Below are 19,512 nucleotides of genomic sequence, written 5' to 3' on the forward strand. Positions count from 1 at the left end.
GCTGTGTCGTCTTCGATAATATTTGTATTATTGATCGTGGCCTCGAAGACTTCCGACGCGAGGCGCCTCCATCTTGAATCCGCGTGGAAATCGCTTTCCGTCGGAGTTTTGCTGTCGAAACGTCAATTAATCGCAGAATCGCGTCTCCTGCACTCGCGTTATTAGTTCCCGTGTCTGTTTCGACGGGAAAATCCGAGGAAAGTTGCCCCCGTTGTCCCGAGTCGTTCGCGAGGTCTATTTTCCGCTTCCATCTTTTCCCTTTCGCTTCATCCACTTCCGTTCTTTTAACATGATCATTCTATTAGCGCGGAACTGCCCGAACAACTGCAACGAAACAAGAGCGGCAGTGGACTTAATGCACTTATTTAAATTTTTCAGCAGCCACTTATGAGAGACTGAAATCCTTGGAGAAGTTTCCCCGAGGGCATCGAGGAGGGAGAGCCTGGTCTTCTCACTTCCGTCGAGGTGAAGTCGATCGACGTGTCCGTTTCCAAAGTCCTTGCCCGAGGTACTCTGTGGACTTGGAAAGAAGCAGCCTGTAAGGAATGCGGGTCTGATCGTAAGGGGTATGTGCACAGATCTGTTCTTTTCTTTGGTAATTACAGTAAAATACTTTTCAGGATTTTCGTCGTCGATAGAAATTCTCGCGTTTACAATGCAAGGCTCTACGAAATAATAACGTAGACGCAGAATCGATGTTTTAATCGAATTTTAGTTCCCGTCAGGTACCCGGAACCCTAACGGTTTGGGGTGTGTCGAAGATGGAATCAACCCTAAATTCACAAACAATTTAGCTCCATTTTCTCCATGTGTGAGATCAGACTTAACCCTTATCGGACGTAAGTCACCTCTCACGTGACAGTAGTACTTTGTCATTAAGGTTGTGCGTCACGTGGGAGGTGACAAGACGGAAATCTTTCGCATATTTACTAAAATCAGCTACAACCTAGTGAAAATCACGTGTAAAAAGCTAGCGTCCGATAGGGGTTAAATAATCTGAAGAAAACTCGAGCAATACGACAGCTCTGAAAATTTTCACGTACCACCCGTTATACTACATGCGCTACCGTTCAATGGCTCCTTCTGTTCTCTCATTTAGTATCACTATCCGCGATTAAACACGCGATATCACGTTCCCGCGAGCGTGAACCAGACGAGGCAGTTATTCGATTTCGCGTCTCGTCGTCGTAAATCCTCGTGAGCTGGTTCCAAGCCGAACGACCGTGTGCCACGTTTTCCACTTCGATTTCGTGTTATTTCAGGATATTCGGGCCCGGTCGACGTAATCGTGCACGCGACAGGGTAAACCGGCGAGCGCGAGTTCCGTTGCGACTGAACGGGAATTATTATCGTTGGAGTTTCAATTAATCCGCGCGGGAATCCGCGCCGCGCCCACGCGGGTCGTCGAGCTCTTGTCGGTTCGACGATACGCGGAGTCCTGCGGACTTAGTCGCTGGAATACGGGTCAGGCAATTCGGGTCAACGGGAAACGTCCTTCGTCCCACGATACCTTTATGCACTTCCATGGTGTCTATGATTATTTCCGTACGCGAGGCTGCCACTGCAGCGTGCCGTGGCACACGCCCAGCTCTCTCCGCGACTCGCTGCCAGCCATTTCGCCGACGATCCTCTATCCAGCCTGTTCCGCTGTTATTTTTAAAGCCGTCCACGGACGTCACGCGGGGATGTCTTGATTCCGTCGTAATCAAAAGCACCGTCCCAAAGACCTGTCTTCCCTTTAGTCTGCGCGATCGTCGCGTCGTTCAGAGAGCCACCCTACGCGCGCGGAATCTTGTCCTTTTGGGTCGATCGTGTCTCGTGTCTCGCGGATATTTCGCTTCTAATAAAACATTGATAAATAGTCTCTCCCTGCATATGAGACTTATTCTTTCACCCAACTTTCAACTTTCTCGGATTGTTGAATTACTTTTATGGGAAGCTTACGTTATCGAAATCGTTTTATCCTCTTCGCGTGCAACCTGATCCTCTTCGAATTGCCTGGAATATCGAAGTATTCGTGTTCCTATCGTTCCTCTCGGTTATATCTACATCGAGGTGCTCGAAATTTTACGGAAGCTTGTAAACAATTCGACGCGAATAAAGTTGTAGCGGCGCCACCGTTGCTCGAAGATCGAACGCGTTTGTTTCATGGATCGCGCGTGCGGAACCGCGGGATAGGGTTTCGGTATCGCGTCATCCCCATTTTTACGCAATTCTCGGCTCGCGGCGGGCAATTTACGGTTTGTTTAAGATCAACGGGGCGAAAGATGAAGGCATAAGCGGCTGTTGAGGCCAACGATGAAATGACACATGAACTCGTGCAGTCCTGAAATTTACCGTCGTAACGCCGGGACACGAGCTGAACGGATGCCAAGTGCTACACCGAGTCGAAATAACGACGCTGGTAGGAATATTCTTGTTAATAAGGGGGCGAGTTACGCGTGGCGGAAACGCTGGTCGACGATACTCGAACGAGAGGTAAGAGCTCGTCGAGACGCTGCTGCGCGATCGTTCTCGGCTCGTTCGCGTCTAATTACGTTCGTTCTTGTCTCACCTACACCGGTGTAATTCGAATATCGTCTGCCGTGGAATTCTGCGTACTTTTCTTCCTCCTACGTTACGCAAGTTACGTGGCTTTGTTCTCTTAATTAATCTTTCAGCTGCCTCGAAGCGATCACGGGTTCAGCCTTCGGCAGATTCGTTGCGTTACGGATTACCGAGGCTGTATTAAAATAAATCGATTACGCACGGTTTGTACATCTTATTTCCATGGGGGATTAAATTAGCAGAAAATTCGTGCTCGTTAAAGATGCTGGAATATCGGGTTTTAGGAGGGAAGGTCGTATGCCAGTCGCAATTATGCAGATGTCCACGGAATAGCGATAAAATTGTTTCCACGCTTTTCAGGTGTTAAATTTCAAAGTTAACCCCTTGCATTGTAATATATAATGAGTTTTTCCTATCAAATCTCGCGATTATCACGCGACAATAATATAAAACATTTAACGTGTTTCAATGTGTGGAAAATTTAAAGAATTTCGAAAATTATTACCTACCCCTGTCACGTATGAAATGAACGTATAAAATTAAATACCTCTCTAATGTATAATTTTTCATAATTAAATCGCATTGCGAGGGGTTAAGTAAGATTCTTTTCAGTTGCGCACAGGGAAATTTTGATTAAATAACGCATATTAGCCGCGGAAGGGCCACAATCATCTCATGAGGCTCGAGGCAACCGCCTCCACGATTTATACACAAACCCACGACAGTTGCAAATATCGTATATCTCGCTTTGATTCGTTCCTTTGTACTTACACACGGTATATCTCCATTATAAAAATTAACGAAGTGGTTAAAAGTGGTTAAAAATTACAAGCAGTCAGAAGTTCCTAATGGATAAATGGATAAATAATCGTCTCGAATTTCGATTCCCCACAGTACACATGTACGTATATGCACACGTGGAGTGTGTAAACTCGTTACAAATGACAGAACGTAGATGCCAAACATTGTGCTTTCCCTTTTCCCTCGAGCCAGCTGCATTAAATCGCGACGTTCGGAGATAATTCATCCCGCCTTCCTTCGCCCCTTTTTACCCCTTTTTCCAAAATGTTACACACGCGCGACGAGTTCCACCCGCGTTACCGTCGCGTCGAAGTTAATTAACGAGAAATTGTCAACAGGGAAAAATCGAACGACGCGATTACCCGACAAGGAAGACGCGTTGTCGAATATCCGCGCGAAATGTCACGATAAAGCGAAATGCCACGGTTTGTCGGTGAATTTCGCGCAGCAAACCGTGAATATTTTCACCGAGTGTCTCGAGAGTTGTCCCCTGATTTATTCAAAAGTTGTAATGGACGTCAACGCGCGCTTCCACGAAGTTGAGGGTGTCGACTGCCGTTCCGATTCGCGACGTTGAAAAGGGGTTGACGCGTGATTTTTGCATATTTTTCCGTTTCCGCGAGATTCCCTCACCCTGACGAATATTCATTTTGCAATCAACGTCCAATTATGTCATATTCAGCGTCGCGCAAACGCTCGCGACGAAACTGCTTTTAAAAATCGTCCCATCATCGTTGGGATTTTAAAAATCGCCAACTGAACCGCGATTTTTCGGCCCAAACAGTATTTCGAGATAATTCTAAATGGCGTCGCATAGCTTATCGATGGGAAGTCGTATCGAATTATGGATTAATGGAAAATCGTCGTGCATTATGTACCTGACAAAGTATTTTCGCCAATTTCCGACAAGGTTCGTATCGGTTCGTGTAAACTCGCACCTCTGTCCATTTATTCCTTCAATCTCTAACAAAAACATCCATTAGCAACGGAGTATCGATGAAAATATACAATCCTTGATAATTGCGATATAAAATCACGGCAACGATTTCTCTTTTCTCTCTCTTTTTCTAAATTCATTCAGCGGGTTCCTTTACGAAAATAGGAATCGATAAAATCACTTTTATGCTCGATTTATTCCTCTGCTCTCTAACGAAAATATCCGTTAGCAACGAGTGTTAATAACAATCCACGAATCTTTACGATCTCGACAGAAATCGGGTTAACAGTTATTTTTCTCCAGATACACTTCTCGCGATCTTTTTGCGAAGCTTAGCATCGATAAAGATCACGTTTATGTTCAAGTATATTCGAACTACTATGCTCACTTAAAAAAGTAATTAGTTACTTAATAAACAAAGTAACCCCTTGAAAATTTTTGTATATTCTTTATCTTTAGATATACGTGTATTAAAATTAAAAAGTAAGTTGTCAAATAAAATTAAATAAAATTTGAACGACAATTAATTTTTAATTTTAATCTACGTATCTCTATTACGTATCTGAAGACAAAGAATATACCAAAATTTTTTAATGGAATCGTAAATATAATATTGCAAAATATGCTTTATAAAATCTCGACTTCTGATTTCTCTTTCTTTCCAAATTTGAGACTCGGACCAAACTTGAAAATGTCGGTGTAAATTCACCCATGGGAGTCTGAACGACACCGTTTGCTTCGTCACCGATTATTCGAAAATTTCGATTTAAACGAAATTTCCGTTTCACCAGTGACACGATAATTCTGCCGGAAGTGAGAGTATCCTCCGAAGAAATTCGAAGGAACTTGGTTGCCACGTTATACGCGCTCGGGGTAACAAGCTGCGACCTAATGCCACGGTTGGAGGGCTCGGTAATTACATGGTTAACTGGAAGACGTAGCTTATCTCGAATGTTTTACGATGGAGCACGCCTATTGACCTTAACTAAGTACTCTTTCTCCCTGCCACTCGCGAAATGCAGCGTTTCCCTTTACTTCGTTATTTTTCCTCCACTCGTGGAACGTCGAGGGGTAACGTGTCTTTACTGCCTCGTCTACGTCGAAGAACACGAAGGGCAGCCATCTTTTTCACGTGGCCGACGACCACATGATCTCGGTCGAAGGTCATAATTTCCACCTCTTTCCAGCGGAAGTTTTACGAGCTTCATACATCAAGGTTTAACGCGATATCCGGGAGCCGCTGAAAGATTCAGATTACCTGGCTCACCGTGTGCATTATGCAGTTAAGCAGGGTAACTCGTTTCGATTTCGCGGATAATATCAGGGATTTTTTCCTTGCAATTTTACACAGTCAGGGTTGCTTCCAGTCGATCGTGTTTTACTGCTCCAGACTCCGTGGTGCGACTTGGGGGTTGGAAATGGGGGTAATTCGACCACGAGTGTGTCTTATTCGTCGATTATTTAGTTACGAGCTTGTTGATCTGGCTTTCACGAGGGACGAAATAAAAGTCTTCGAATAAAAGTGACGAGTGGAAAACGACGAGAGAAATCATTCGTAACTCGTACTCTTTTGAATTTTTAACTTTAATTCATCCTTTGGTAGACTTTTGGTATTAGAAGTCGAATTATCCAGCTTCCTCGTGGATTCTTTTTAACAATTTAGCTACAAGCTTGTTCACCTCTTCCATTTTTCTAAATTCGAGACGAAGCTAACTTAACCACTAGCTTTTCCCTCACTTGTACCCCTCATTTTTAAATTACAGTGCCTCGTTATATCTAAGAAAATTCAACTCTGATTGATTTCCTGTGGCAAAACCCCAGATTCAAATTTTCAGCCCTGTCTGATCTCTAAATTCCAGATAAATTTGATTTCAACACCAGCCTTCTTCTTATTTATATATCGTTTCAGATCGCACTTAGAATTCCTCTTCTATGAGTTAGATCGCTCTATTGCTGAAAGTTTTCAAATGTTCTCGACGTAGAATTAGTAGAATTAACCCTATTGATCGTTGACAACTCAACTAGCTGAATTTCGGTGGAAGACACCGAATTTTTATAGTCAACAGCCACGATTGTTCTTTGCTCGAACATTCTGTAAGGTGCTGAATTACTCTTTTCCGGAAGTTACGATTCTCTGTTGTTACTAGGCCGAATACAGGGTGGATATGAGAAACTCGTAACAATATTCTGTTCGTAAATGACAATGAATGATTATATCCAAGAAGATTCAACTTGGACCGACGTCCTCGGGGTTGATATCCGTTGTGGGAAAACATCCCTTGGAAAAGACACGTAAATCGAGCGAATATTATTCTACTGAAAGAGGCATCCGATTTTTCCCAGCTACCTTAACGAGTTTCAGCTTCTTTGAACACTCTTCCCGTCTCGCTATCGGCCAAAGAACGAGACTGGGAAAATTACGAAATTATTCTACCCCGAAATCCTTATACTTTTCCAGTCGATTTAATTTTCCTCCGCTTCCCCCGATACTTTTAATATACACGTAAATCAGCGTCTGAAGCTAACATCCCCTAAACTCCAGATTACCCTATGCATGTTCCTCGCGTCACACGCGTCACCTGATATATTCAATAACCACGCGCAATTGCACGCGAAATTTCGCGCGACGAGGCTCCCGAAGTTGCCGAGCAATCTCGAACAACTTGCAACATCCCTGAACTACCCTGCATTTCAAGATTCGCAGAAATAAGTTGCTCTCGAGAGCCGACTATATCTCCTCGCTATCAGATTTCGAGCGAATCTGCATCGCGAAATTCAGTCGATCGGTGAAAAGACATCGTCTCGCGAAAAGATATCGCCGATGACGCGTCCTCGGTGTGGAATAAGGGATTTCACGCCATAATGCAACGGGAATTTTCTCCCCATCGGATTTTCCCTATTCCCATCCAGGCCGACGCAGTTAGACCAGTGGAGAGAAGTCTGTTCCGCGCAAATTAGCTATATCGCAGGACGCGAACACGTCGGGGCCAGATTGCGGCAGTAATGTTTCTGTGGCCTAGCTTAGGGTGCTCTGCCCGAGACAGATGTTCCCGTGACACTATGTATAAATTCTCATAGCGATATTTCCCCTGGAACGAGTTCCTCCCGGTTACAGGGCCTCTTAAGCGAGCCGCAATACGTTTCGCTTTAATTGCTCGTGGCGAACAAGCGCGCGGGAAATGGCAAAAAGGAGCAGACCGGCCTTTGGATACACGCTGCCGTTCATCCCGTTACTCCACGCGGGTTTCCGTTATCGTTTGCCATGATTTTCTTTTTTATTTTCATTGTGAAAAATCGGGATTTAAATGCAGCGATGAGAATAATTGGAACGAATGTAGGTTCGAATGACGGATAGATCTAAACGATTATTTAGGGTGGATTATGGACGATGCGAGAAGGAGGAATGAGTTGTTGGAATGTGTGGGAGATTTTTGGAATGCGTCTTGTGAGTGAATAAAAAGTGAGTGAACTATGAGCAGAAGAAGGTTAACCCCTTGTCCAATCGCACACGAAATTTTCTTTTTGAAGACATCTTATAGAAATACTTTTCTATTATATTTAAGAAAATATGTTTATAAAATATGTGCGAACATAGTCTAGAATGACACGGAATTGAGTCCACTATCCTGGACTGTGCTATTTGGAGTGGGGCATATCAATAAAAACCATTGGCATGACACGTGGTGTCTACATTTGGCCCGACCGATGTACCACGGGCCAGGCTCGTGATAATCAGTTTTGGCTCGAGAACTTGAACACGAGCCTCACACGTGATTGTAGGCCAAAGGGTTAAGACAGTGGTACGGACATACAGTCGAATAGGAGGACAGCAGTGTAAAAAGGGTCGGTGCAATTGTTAGTCCCAATATTGCTTTACTTCCAATTTCACTTTAGTTTGTAGTAAATATATTTTAAATCTAATATATCCTTCTTTTTATCAATTCATATTGGCTACATAAATCTTTCAATAGGATCGAGTTACAGTAAGTTGTAGTATAGTCGATTATTTTTGGAAATTAGCACGGTATAGTTTGCAAATACTTCTGTATCTCTAGGACAGCGTAGACGTATGGTGTGTGTATTTACACGTGCAAATAAAAATTTATCGAATTCTTTAATAATTTCCAAATTAGGAAAAATTCGAAGTGGTTATATTAGGTGCGTGTAACATCTTCATAACAATTGGGTGTATTTCCATCGATCAATGCAAATTCTGTAGGTTAACGATGGCGTAAACCCATTGCAAAAATTGTGCAAGGAGATTGTAAGAGTGTTTTCGACTCTTTCGTAAGAATCCACCGAAATGGCAACGAAGAGAGTGTTTACCAGGCTACGAATAAATTGGAAGCTATTTCCAGAATAGATCCCCGATTGACCATTTCCTTGACTGTCCACGATGGTCAACTTTCATTTCTGGTCTGAGAATAGCCGAGAAATTCCGCTTGATATATTCGTAAGCGTAAATTCCGGCCAACTCGCGTTGTTAAATTAGCGATGGGGAAAATGTGTCAAATAAAAGTTGAAAGTGGAAGGTTGGAGGTAGGTAGCTCCTTTGAAGATGGAGGTCTGGCGGAGGTTCCAAGGTCCCAGTTATTTCCTTTGTCGGACCGGTGTATTTCTGTATCTTTTTATTCCTAATTCTCCGTCTTATCTATAAATTGCAATTTCAAGGAGATCGGGGGATCGCGATTTCGCGAAAATTTAATTTCGCCCAGGTACTTCGTGTTGCGTGTTTTTTAAACGAGATAACAAACGGGACGGGGGTAATAGAGGTAAATATAGGGGAATTATATTTATTATGCAACGTGTTCCATTTAATGACGTCAAATCAGAAACGTTTCGTTGCATTAATTATTTCGACAATGCTCGCGTAAATACCCAGTACGTTAATTTCGGCCATTTACACGAGTACCGAAATTAACTGGCAGAGATAATTTAAATTGCAACACCGTTCGCCATAAATTTCGCCCAAGACTGTTTTGAAATTTTTCGCCCCTCCCGAAGGTATTCTAAATTCGCGTCGTCGCAATTCCTCGAGGGAATTGCCTTCCTTTATGCCTTAACTTCTTTTCGCTTCGTTACGGTGATCTACTGCTCAAGATTTATAGTTTAGATGAATTGTACATATTTATGAAGGTATTTAATTAACGACGTACTTTTCTTTTAACACGGTGTACATATATAGCGCATTTATTATTTATTTCCCACGCGACTTTGTTATATTACGATGATTTATAAACAGAAAATAGAATTTTTATTCTATTATAATGTAGCTGAGGCGACATTAGCTTCCCCTTTTATTTCCTTCGAATTATAAATTCAGCGATTTTAGTTACAACTTATAAGTCAATTCCATGTCACGTTGCCAGTTGGAATTTAAATAACAAGGATTTAATACGGACCGACTGTATAAATTGCACAGAACACCGTGAATCGTAATAAAGCAGGAGTTGCACTTAAAGTTAATTAAAACTCGACAGGATTTCAAAGCCGCAAACCTAACCCAATCCACGAATGTCTGCAGCACCCGCAAAGAACTTTGATCTTACGACTCGTCTCGAACTAAACCGAGAATTTTCAGCTTCGCCACTTCGCCTCGAATAACCGCAAAAACTCTCCAGCCCTGCAGTAACCATAGAAAATTCCCATTTGACAATTCGTCGCACGCGACTGTGCAAACTCCACGGTAACTCCCAGCTTTCCTCGATTCCGCGAACAAACTGCCAAACAGAGCCTAAACCTCGGCTCTGGAATCCTATTTCAACTTCGAATCGCGCACCCTCCACGATCCCCAAAAATCTCAGACTTTCGGCACCTCTCCGAATTAACGCGAGCAATTCCTCTTTCACCCTCTTTGAACATCAAAGAAGTCGCCAAGCTCGTGTCTTACTCGAACCTCCACTCTTTCAACCCTTTCATCCCTCGATGATCGATCTCCCTCCACGATCCCCAAAAATCTCAGACTTTCGGCACCTCTACGAATTAACGCGAGCAATTCCTCTTTCACCCTCTTTGAACATCAAAGAAGTCGGCAAGCTCGTGTCTTCCTCGAACCTCCACTCTTTCAACCCTTCCATCCCTTGATGATCGATCTCCCTCCATGATCTTCGTCCTCGAACGTCAAACACCTCGTGCCGCGTCTCTGATGGCTCTTTGCACCCTCCGTGGCCACCCTCTCCAGAATCCATTAGATTTGTTTCTTCTGCCCAGAGAATCGGATCGAAACCGCGCTGAATTATTGAGCTGGGCAGACCGCGGTTATATCCGCGCCTGGTCGGATGCGCTTGTAACCCTGTCGCATCCTGTCTCGCGAGTAATTAATCAGCTTCAACCGGGAAGCTGCAGCGCGCGTGCGTTTTGATCGTGTCCGTCAGGGTAGGTGAAGATTCGTACGGCACTGTCAAAGGAAATCGAGATGGAAAATCCCCGTGATTTTGTTCTGCGTGTTTTTTCGTCGACGAGTATTTCGTTTTGATATTAATAATTATTTTTCGACAGTCACTCGCGGAGGGTGAGATATTATTTCGATACATTTATGGAATGCAGGGCAATTATCGCGAACACGGTACGTCAACCTCCGATGAATGCATCGACGTTTTAAACGTGCAATTTGATGCAATTATTTCGCTTGGCTGTACACTTGTGTGTATACGATGAAAATTCGGGATGACTAATCAGTGGCAGGCATGAAAGAACCAAAGGGGCGAGAGGCTTACAGATTTAGCCGACGTGACGAATCACTTTGAAGCTGTGCTTAAAACAGCTATAATTCATGCACTTGACAAATTGAATCCCTTGTTATTCTAACATCTCCTTGGATAGTTACTCCGCGGTTATGGAGCAATTAAGCACCCCTGATACGATTCTTTTCGGTGTTCTAAAATAAAACGTCGTGTTTAAAAGAGATTTATTAACGCAGGAGCTTTCGCGTTGTAAATGATCTCGCTATGTATGTGATTTCGTATGACGATATTTAAATTGAAATATTTCCTGAACCAATGGTTCTTCGGTATTAACACTTTGCACTCGGCGATTTTTTCATTACAGGAAAATAAAATAAAATAATTGGGAGACGTTCTATCATAAAGTCGACGATATTTTTAAAACGATAAATAAGAAATCGTATGCAAATTAAGACGTAGAATTATTTTATTTCGATATTCCACGCATCGTTGGGTAATTGTAAATTTGATATATCAATTAACATCCATCTTTAGAATTTGATTAAATGGCGACTGAGAGGCGCCTCTCGAGTGCAAAGGGTTAATAAATTCATAGTGTTTTATAGAGGATAGCAAGATGCATCGGCTGAAATATTAAAAAATATACGATTCTATTTAACACATTAAATGCCACACCGGTTTTACGTACCGTTCTGTTCACGTCACAATTAGCTGCCATGCGGGCCCTTCAGGGCCGTACGGACCGGCGAGGCCTGAACGGAACGTGCAGCGTCAGTTCTTAGGGCCCGGCGTGGCGTTTAACGGGTTAAGAAAATAATATACCTCTCTTGAAATCATTCAATTCCATTTGAAACATTATTTGGTATGCGATATCTAGTGCTTCACTCTCTCTCTGTCTCTCTCTCTCTCTATATATATATATACAGTGGCTCACGATAATATTCGAACGCTATACATATTCCAACCGAAGAGTACCAATTTTATTAACACATTGCGTGCCACCCACGAGTTTTCTCGTGTTTCACGTGCTATCTGTTGAGGACTGTTCACGAGTTTTTCACGCGTCATCTGTTATGTACCTTAGATGTCAACACACTGTCTTGTCAAAACGTGCGGTCCCTGGTGTAGTATGCCTTCGAGATTTCTATGCGGTACGCAATGTGTTAAAACTACGAGTATAGATAAAGCACAACGAGTTACAACAAATCGTTACTAAAAGTTACAGAGTCCAACCTCTGTCCCTTTAAACTTATACGTATAACGAAGAGACATAGAACAAAGCTTTCGCGACCTGACAGACGGGTTCACCGTAAAAGTTAATCGCGAGGAAGCAGACTTCTGTCGATCTTCATCCCGTGACAAATCGTGCTCGTGCCATTAGTTTGTCTCGAGTGCGTCGGTCATTCACGGTTCTCGAAAGTCGCGACGCGAAGGGTAGAACATTGACAATGCGGGGTAACTTTCACACTCGATTCCATTCAACCCCACGCGTACATCTTCCGCGCGATATACACCAGTCGCGCGTTTGGTCCCTCTGTACTTGGCAGTCTCTTTCATTCCATCCAGACAAACTACGCAGACGTTCTTTGCACGCGTTCAGGGTTCACGAGACTCGCCCTGAAACGCGGACAGACGTATGCTGTTTTGTCACAGCTCTTTGATCTCGGTTCAGCTGCTCTACGCATCTTTCACGCTTAGAGCTTGCTGTAAACATTCGCGACGAGTTCTTGCTTTCACAGTGCACAGTGGTCATTGGTAATAATTGTTCCGTATTTTTAATCCAATCGCAATTTTGTTTCGATGTGTATCTGTTGGGATCATGTGATACGGGTTTGAGATCTATGAGCCTCTGTTCTGGACATTTGGAAACACTCGTGTGCGATTTTCTTTTGGGGTAGAGTCAGTTTAATCCTGAAATCTAGTTTCTATCTGTCACTATCATTGTATAGGTAATTTCACTGACACATATTTTTGAATCAAAATTTACTGACGCGTTATTACGAATAATATTTGTCAAATTTGTATGGCTAATTTGTCGCGAGTTCTTCACGTCGAATCTCATTTCCAAAATTTTTATCCAATTTTATAGTGGATGGGATAGATTTATATGTGGTGGCATCATTGTCACCCTCGCCATTGGATGGATTACAGGTTCAAGGAGGTTTGAGGATTTTCTCGCAAGTCTTCGGTAAATCCTTCGCAATTATATATATATATAATTTCCAAATTTTCCTATAGTATCCCCATCTAAGGCAGGGCCTGCTAGGTAGCCTTACTGATGAGTTCACGCATCATCCCCTTGTTTTCCTTTCGTCCCTTCCAGCAGCATCGAAACAGAGGGTATACTGACGAACCGACTACAACAACAATGGGGGTGGAAGGAGAGGTCTCCTACATATATAATGGTTAACTAAAATTAAATACTACGTCGATGTATAATTTTCCATAATTAAATCGTAGTGCAAGGGGTTAAGGTTGTCATAAATATATTAAATTTCTATTCGTTTAATTTATGGAAAAACTTGGACGGAATGCTGTTTAATAAAACCGTATAGACCTTGAACTCGCATAACGCGTCTACTGTTTATAAAGTGTTTTTACTCGAACGACACTGTAGTATTACACTTTGGAGTCAGCTTATTTACGGGGGTGAATATGGAATTAGGCGATGTAGATTATTCGATAAACGATCATATCTCGAGTTCAGAATCGAGTGTAAAATTGTAGAGTGAAACTCTTGGGCGGTGTTATCTCGATGCTCGTGCTTTTTGCAGCCACGGCGGAGAACGAAATTGGGGTGTGATTTATCCTCGAGGAGAAAAGCGGAGGGAAGATCTTATCTGCGAATTTAGTTACTGGGTAAAGCTGTGGGATCTAAGCGAACATCCGAGTTCGAGTAGCACGTTAATTGGAAGTACCGAAAATATTTCAGCATCTAACTTTTCCGTGTCACAGATAGCTCTATAACGGAACTTTAATTCCTCCTAATTCGTCTTGAGAGAAAGCAAGAATGAAACTCTTTAAAACTTGCGAAACTCGAGAACAAGTCTTTTTACTTAGCCTCTGCAAAAGGAAGTCGGGAAAGAACGATTGTATTAAAATTCGAGTCGAATTCAAATTATCTTTGCGCTCAAAGTAATATAAAGCTTCATCTGGATAAGCCATGGATAATTCCCGACGTTATTTATCGTTAAATCGTTAATATACAGAGTACATTTCTTATTCGAATCGCGAACAAAACCGAGACTTTGAAACTTCGTTTCTCTTTGCAGTCACTCCGTCGAGCAGACTTTAAACTTGGATGTTTACTCGTTGTTTCCATTTGTCGCAATTTTGTTCCAAAAATAAAACTTCGATCGCGCGTGTCATCGATTATTCTCTAACAATAGGAAAGTACTTTCTCCGCTAATCTCTTTCATTAATCTCGTGTTCCTGCATCAGGATGTTACAGTGGACTCACCTTTTGTTTCATCCCCTTTCCAAGGATAAATACCAGAACAGGACAGATCCTATTAAAGGTCGCAATTAATCCAGCGAGCAGAAAGGACAGACATTTTCCCTCGTTTTCTCGGTAGTGTCGTTATTCGGCCCTTTGATATTCGAAATACCATGATATATTGTAAATAAATCCCCTTTGGTTCCGCGAAATCTCATTCTGGGGGGAAATTGGAAATAGTCGGTCGCTAGTTGAGCGAAATTTTTATATTCATCGTATGTAAAATAAAAAGAATACCTTAGTCATAGGTTCTCGTCTTTTGGTTTTGAACTACGAAGAGGATTATATATAGCTTATACACACGATTACTTTCGTTTATATCTCGCAGCATCTGAAAATTCAAAAATCGAGGAAATTCCTAATATTTTCGATCTTTCAAACATCAGATTCCTGCTCAAGGTTGCAATTCTCTCGAGGAAATGAAAAATTGATAAACCATCGTATCGAGGTCTGTCAGAATTCACAGACGAGTTATTCTACCTCCAGATTTAATTTAAAAATATCTCGATAAACTCGAGTTGACCGCCATTTTCTTCCCCTTTCGAAATTCGAAGAGATTTACCATCGTCGCGATGCTTCGTCGTTCATTTTGCTCCCGAGCGTAATTTCAATTACGAAAAATCGCCTCGTTTGATCTCTCCGCGGTGCATGTCCGTCGCCATTTTGGTTTCCCGTGGAGTCTCCGCTTTTCGTTGTCGACAATCTCGCTTTTTACTTGGGTACAGGCAGGGAAGTCATTGAAAGCACTTCATGCGAGAACGAGCAGACTCGTGGAACTCGATATTGACAAGCTCCGGGTCGTGGATTCGCACACAGGTACATTGGAACTCGCCGGAGACATGATCGGATCGGTGCATCCGAACGTAGATGATTGCGGACTTCGGGAACTCGATTTAGACGACCGCAGACCTATTGTGAGCCGATACAAACCACTCTGAATTCATAGAATCTGCAGCAAATAACCACGACCCTAACTCGGTATAAACAATTATGGCCGTGAGAGGTTTGATACAGAAAACCGTGAACCGATGAAATGTCGTATAGGTCACCTGGGTTCGCTGAAATTTCGAATAAGTTCCCCTAAGCACGAACGACTCGACGAACATTACGAATCCTCGGGGTCTGACAGAGGCTACTTCGAATTTCTGGCATCTAAAGTGGGAAACTCGAGACGAACTCTGAATCCCAGGCAATTCGGTGAACCGTATCGTGCACCTCCTCGAAGAAATTGCAGAGTACCTTGGGAGTTCGGTATGGGTCGAAAGCTCGATGCAAATTCGATATAGACCGAATCGCTGATCGATAAGACCAACGCAAGTGTTTCCTGATTTATAGGGCTTGATTTGTAACTATCAGGGGCGCTATTGGTTGCAGCTGTTTGACTCTCTCTACCTATTATACCTCTGGACCTATTCAAATTTTGAGATGCATCGAAACTAGCCTTGGGTCCAATCCTGATCTTATATTGTTCTTTCCAGAGGAATCTACTTGGTTCGTGGAATTTATTTGAACTTGGAAATTTCTTCAGATTATTGGAGTTACTCTGGTCCTTCATTTTTAGTTTACCTCTAAACCTATGTTGTTATATATTCAGAGTTGCTGTAGTTCTTATTATTAATCCTTTCAGATCTCAAAGCTCGCGTCTAGACTTGGAGATTTCACGATGTTCATCGAAACCGAATTCTATCACTGAAAAAGTATTTATAATCGACTTTTTCGACATCTACGTCATCGATCATCGCGCGTGTATTTTCAGCGTTGAATTTTGGTCGAGGAAAGTATCTGGCGTGGAGAAAAAGACGAATTATCTCGATTCGTATTTGCCTGCGTTCGTGCAAGCTCGCTGTTATTCGCCTACCGAAAATTCTATCGCACGTTATAATGAATTCGCCGATGTTTGGTAATGGCTCGGCGCGCGCGAAACAACCCTGCTTAATAAACGTATTCGCAGGCAAACGAACGGGGGTTCGTGGCGGCGATGGTAAAATGTAATTATCGGATTTCTGTTATCGTATCTAAATTTCTGTTTGTTCACGGCCACACGATCGCCTCCATCTGCGCATTCGCAGACACGTGAAAATAAATATTTAACGACGACCGCGATAATGGCAGCGAGGCTGCGGTCACAGGTCTATCTCGAAAAAATATCGAGGGGAGTTTTTCCCTCGTGGAACGAACGATTCGCGAGTGACAGAGGATCCGGACATTTCATCGATACACTTCGATTGACGGGTACCATTTGTTCGGTTAATTAATTCCGAATTTGCTTGGCCGGCGTCAACTATCGCGATTCGAAATTTTGCCGATTTCGATGAAATCGGCGCGACACGTCCACCCGTGTCTCTGCCATGTTAACACGCGTGACAGGTTTTCGCGACGATTAATACCGACTCGTCAATTTTTCCCAATCGATGATAACCGAATGTAACGTTTACACCCGCGAATTTCCAAATTTTCGACGACTGCGCGCGGATTTCCAAATTTGCGATGATCATGCGAGAATTTCCAAACTTTTGACAACCGCGCGCGAATTTCTAAATTCGCGATGACCACGCGCGGATTTCCAAATTTTCTGACTACGCGCGAATTTCTAAATTTTCGACGACCACGCGCGAATTTCCAAATTTTCTATGATTACGCGCGAATTTCTAAATTTTCGACAACCGCGCGTGAATTTCCAAATTTGCGATGACCACGCGCGGATTTCCTAATTTTCTATGACCACGCGCGAATTTCCAAATTTGCGACGACCACGCGCGGATTTCTAAATTTTCAATGATTACGCGCGAATTTCCAAATTTTTGCCAAGCACGCGTTAATTTCCAAATTTTCGACGACCATGCGCCACCATCTAGAGTCTGCTTTCGGTTCGGATTACCGACCTGGCAATTTTCATCGAATTTTTATTAAATTTATAAGCAAACAGTAATACCATTTATTCGAGAAAATTGTCCAGCCTATTGGAAATATTCGATAATTCGTAGTCTTACGTTGCACGTACGAAGCCGAATCGATTATCGTTCATCTCATGAGCAGACGAGGAAAAATCGGCTGCGCGGTACGTCGTCCATCATCGTTCCCAAATACTCGTCCTATTTTTACGATATTTTTGTTTCGCGTAATACACAGACACATCGGCGTTTCGCTTTCATCCGGCAATGAATATATTCGCGGAACGCCGAGGTCGAAGATTGGATTAGGCAATTTGTTCGTGACAGGCTGGTTATTTTTACACCGGCGTAAATCAAGTTTCGACGACGGGAAAAAATAGAGAAGCTTTCTCGTTGCGCGCTTACGCGCGTACACACTCTGGCCGGACTTACTTTCCGCTCCCTTTTTTCGCGCCGCCGACGTCGAGATAAAAGTGCTCGCCGGGGCAAGAAAGACACGAGACCCTCGAGTTATCAATCATACTTTCAACGTAACGCGACCGCTCCCATTCACGATTCGATTTTTACCCCCAGAGATGCCTAAAACGCTCCAAGAAGCCGCGCTGAACGATCCAAGTTCTCGTTCAGCCGGTCCAACTATAAATAGGGATCACTCGTAAATAAGGCTGTTGGTGTTTAAACACACGCGATGGCTTGCTCCAATTACATGCACTCGAAAGAATCAGGGTAAATATTATGGCATTCCGATCTCGAGAACAGCCTGAACGGCACCATCCAATTCCGGCTTCTCCTCGTTCTCTCGCCGTAAATACTCGCGAAAAATATCCCACAGAACGCTGTTTAATCAGCAATAGCCTGGCCGTTTATTCGACCAGGTTTGGAAACGTGTTTCGTACGATATTTCCCGAATGAAACGAATTAACGTCCGCGAGGGGTGAAACGGCGGGAAATGGGGGAGACAACGCGCCGTTTCACCCGCGACTCGGTGTTTTCGACTCGTAAAGCAAGAATTTATTCCCCTCGTTTCCATTCCAGAATTCTATTTCCATGGACTCACGAGGAGAGAAAACGCGAATCGTTCCAGTTTCCTCGCTTTCATTCCAATTTCGACTTCGAGCCTCTCTTCTGTGCCCTCGCTTGCTCCTGTCGATCGCTGCTACCCTCCTGTCGGTTCCATCGAGCGATCTTCGATCACGCGTTATGACAAGGGCGCACGATCGACGAGCGATCGAGCTCTCCACGAATCGAATTAAGAGTCACTCCAGTGTTAAAGTTATTCCCTCGAAGACTCCCTCGTCCTCTCTGTCGAGCAAGAAGCAACGGCGCTGGAGAGGGTGAAACGAAGCAAAGTTATCGAAGAAAAGCACACCCTCGCTAGTATCGAAACCCCGATCGACCTGTCATTTCGATCGTGTTTTTCGAACAAAGATCGCGACGTTGTTCCCAAGACGAATATCCCGTGACGTGGTTACCTTGCGACGACCGATTCTTCGACATCCACGCGTCCAAAGGGGGTGACCCTCGGAACCGGAGGATTGCACGCGTGGCAAATAACGGGGTGTAAGTTGCACGGGGCCAAGTTTGTTAATTAGAGACGAACGGATTAATGGGGGAACTCGTTTATTGCTTCCGATCGAATTTGCCGCTCTTTAATAATTTCGCCTACATATCACGCTGTTATTATCGCTCTGCTGATAATTTAAATTGCGATTTGCACAACGAGGATTTGGTTGCTGGCAGAGCTGGTTTCCACGGATTATTCGGGGAGTAAAATTCGCGGGCATCTGGTAATCCGGTCGGAAAAATAATTAAAACTCGCAGTTCTGTTTGGTATCTATAATTCGCAAGGAAGTTTCCTCGTTGCGGTTCGGCGCGGTAGGTTAATCGATTTTTAAGCGGAATTCGGGGAGGATTGAATTCGATTAGGATAATTTAGCGCTGCAATAATGAGCGTAATTGGTAGGGAACTATATCGCGTTGCTTCTGTAACCGGTAAATTCTCGGTTTTAGGGGAAGTGCCGGTTATTACTTCGACGACCGGTGTAATTAAATTGCACGTTCCGTGTTCCGGGACTGCGATTCTTGTAGCCTGCTATCGTGGATCGGGTTAAGTAGGGACAGAATAACGAGTGATTTTAATTAAAGCAGCACGTCCGA

General features: G+C 43.3%; 1 long non-coding RNA gene across 2 annotated transcripts in view; it reads left to right on the forward strand.

Moving 5' to 3' along the window:
• The window catches only part of LOC108552807 (uncharacterized), a 100,203-nt gene that overhangs the window by 52,905 nt on the left and 27,786 nt on the right, over positions 1-19,512 (forward strand). For both annotated transcript variants that reach the window (XR_001890591.1, XR_001890590.1), the window contains exon 3: positions 379-566. This is a non-coding gene — a long non-coding RNA (uncharacterized LOC108552807). The remainder of the gene's footprint in view (positions 1-378; positions 567-19,512) is intronic.

The sequence above is a fragment of the Eufriesea mexicana genome, unplaced genomic scaffold (assembly GCF_001483705.2).
Source record: "Eufriesea mexicana isolate 0111107269 unplaced genomic scaffold, ASM148370v2 scaffold8090, whole genome shotgun sequence".
In the NCBI taxonomy this organism is placed as follows: Eukaryota; Metazoa; Arthropoda; class Insecta; order Hymenoptera; family Apidae; genus Eufriesea; species Eufriesea mexicana.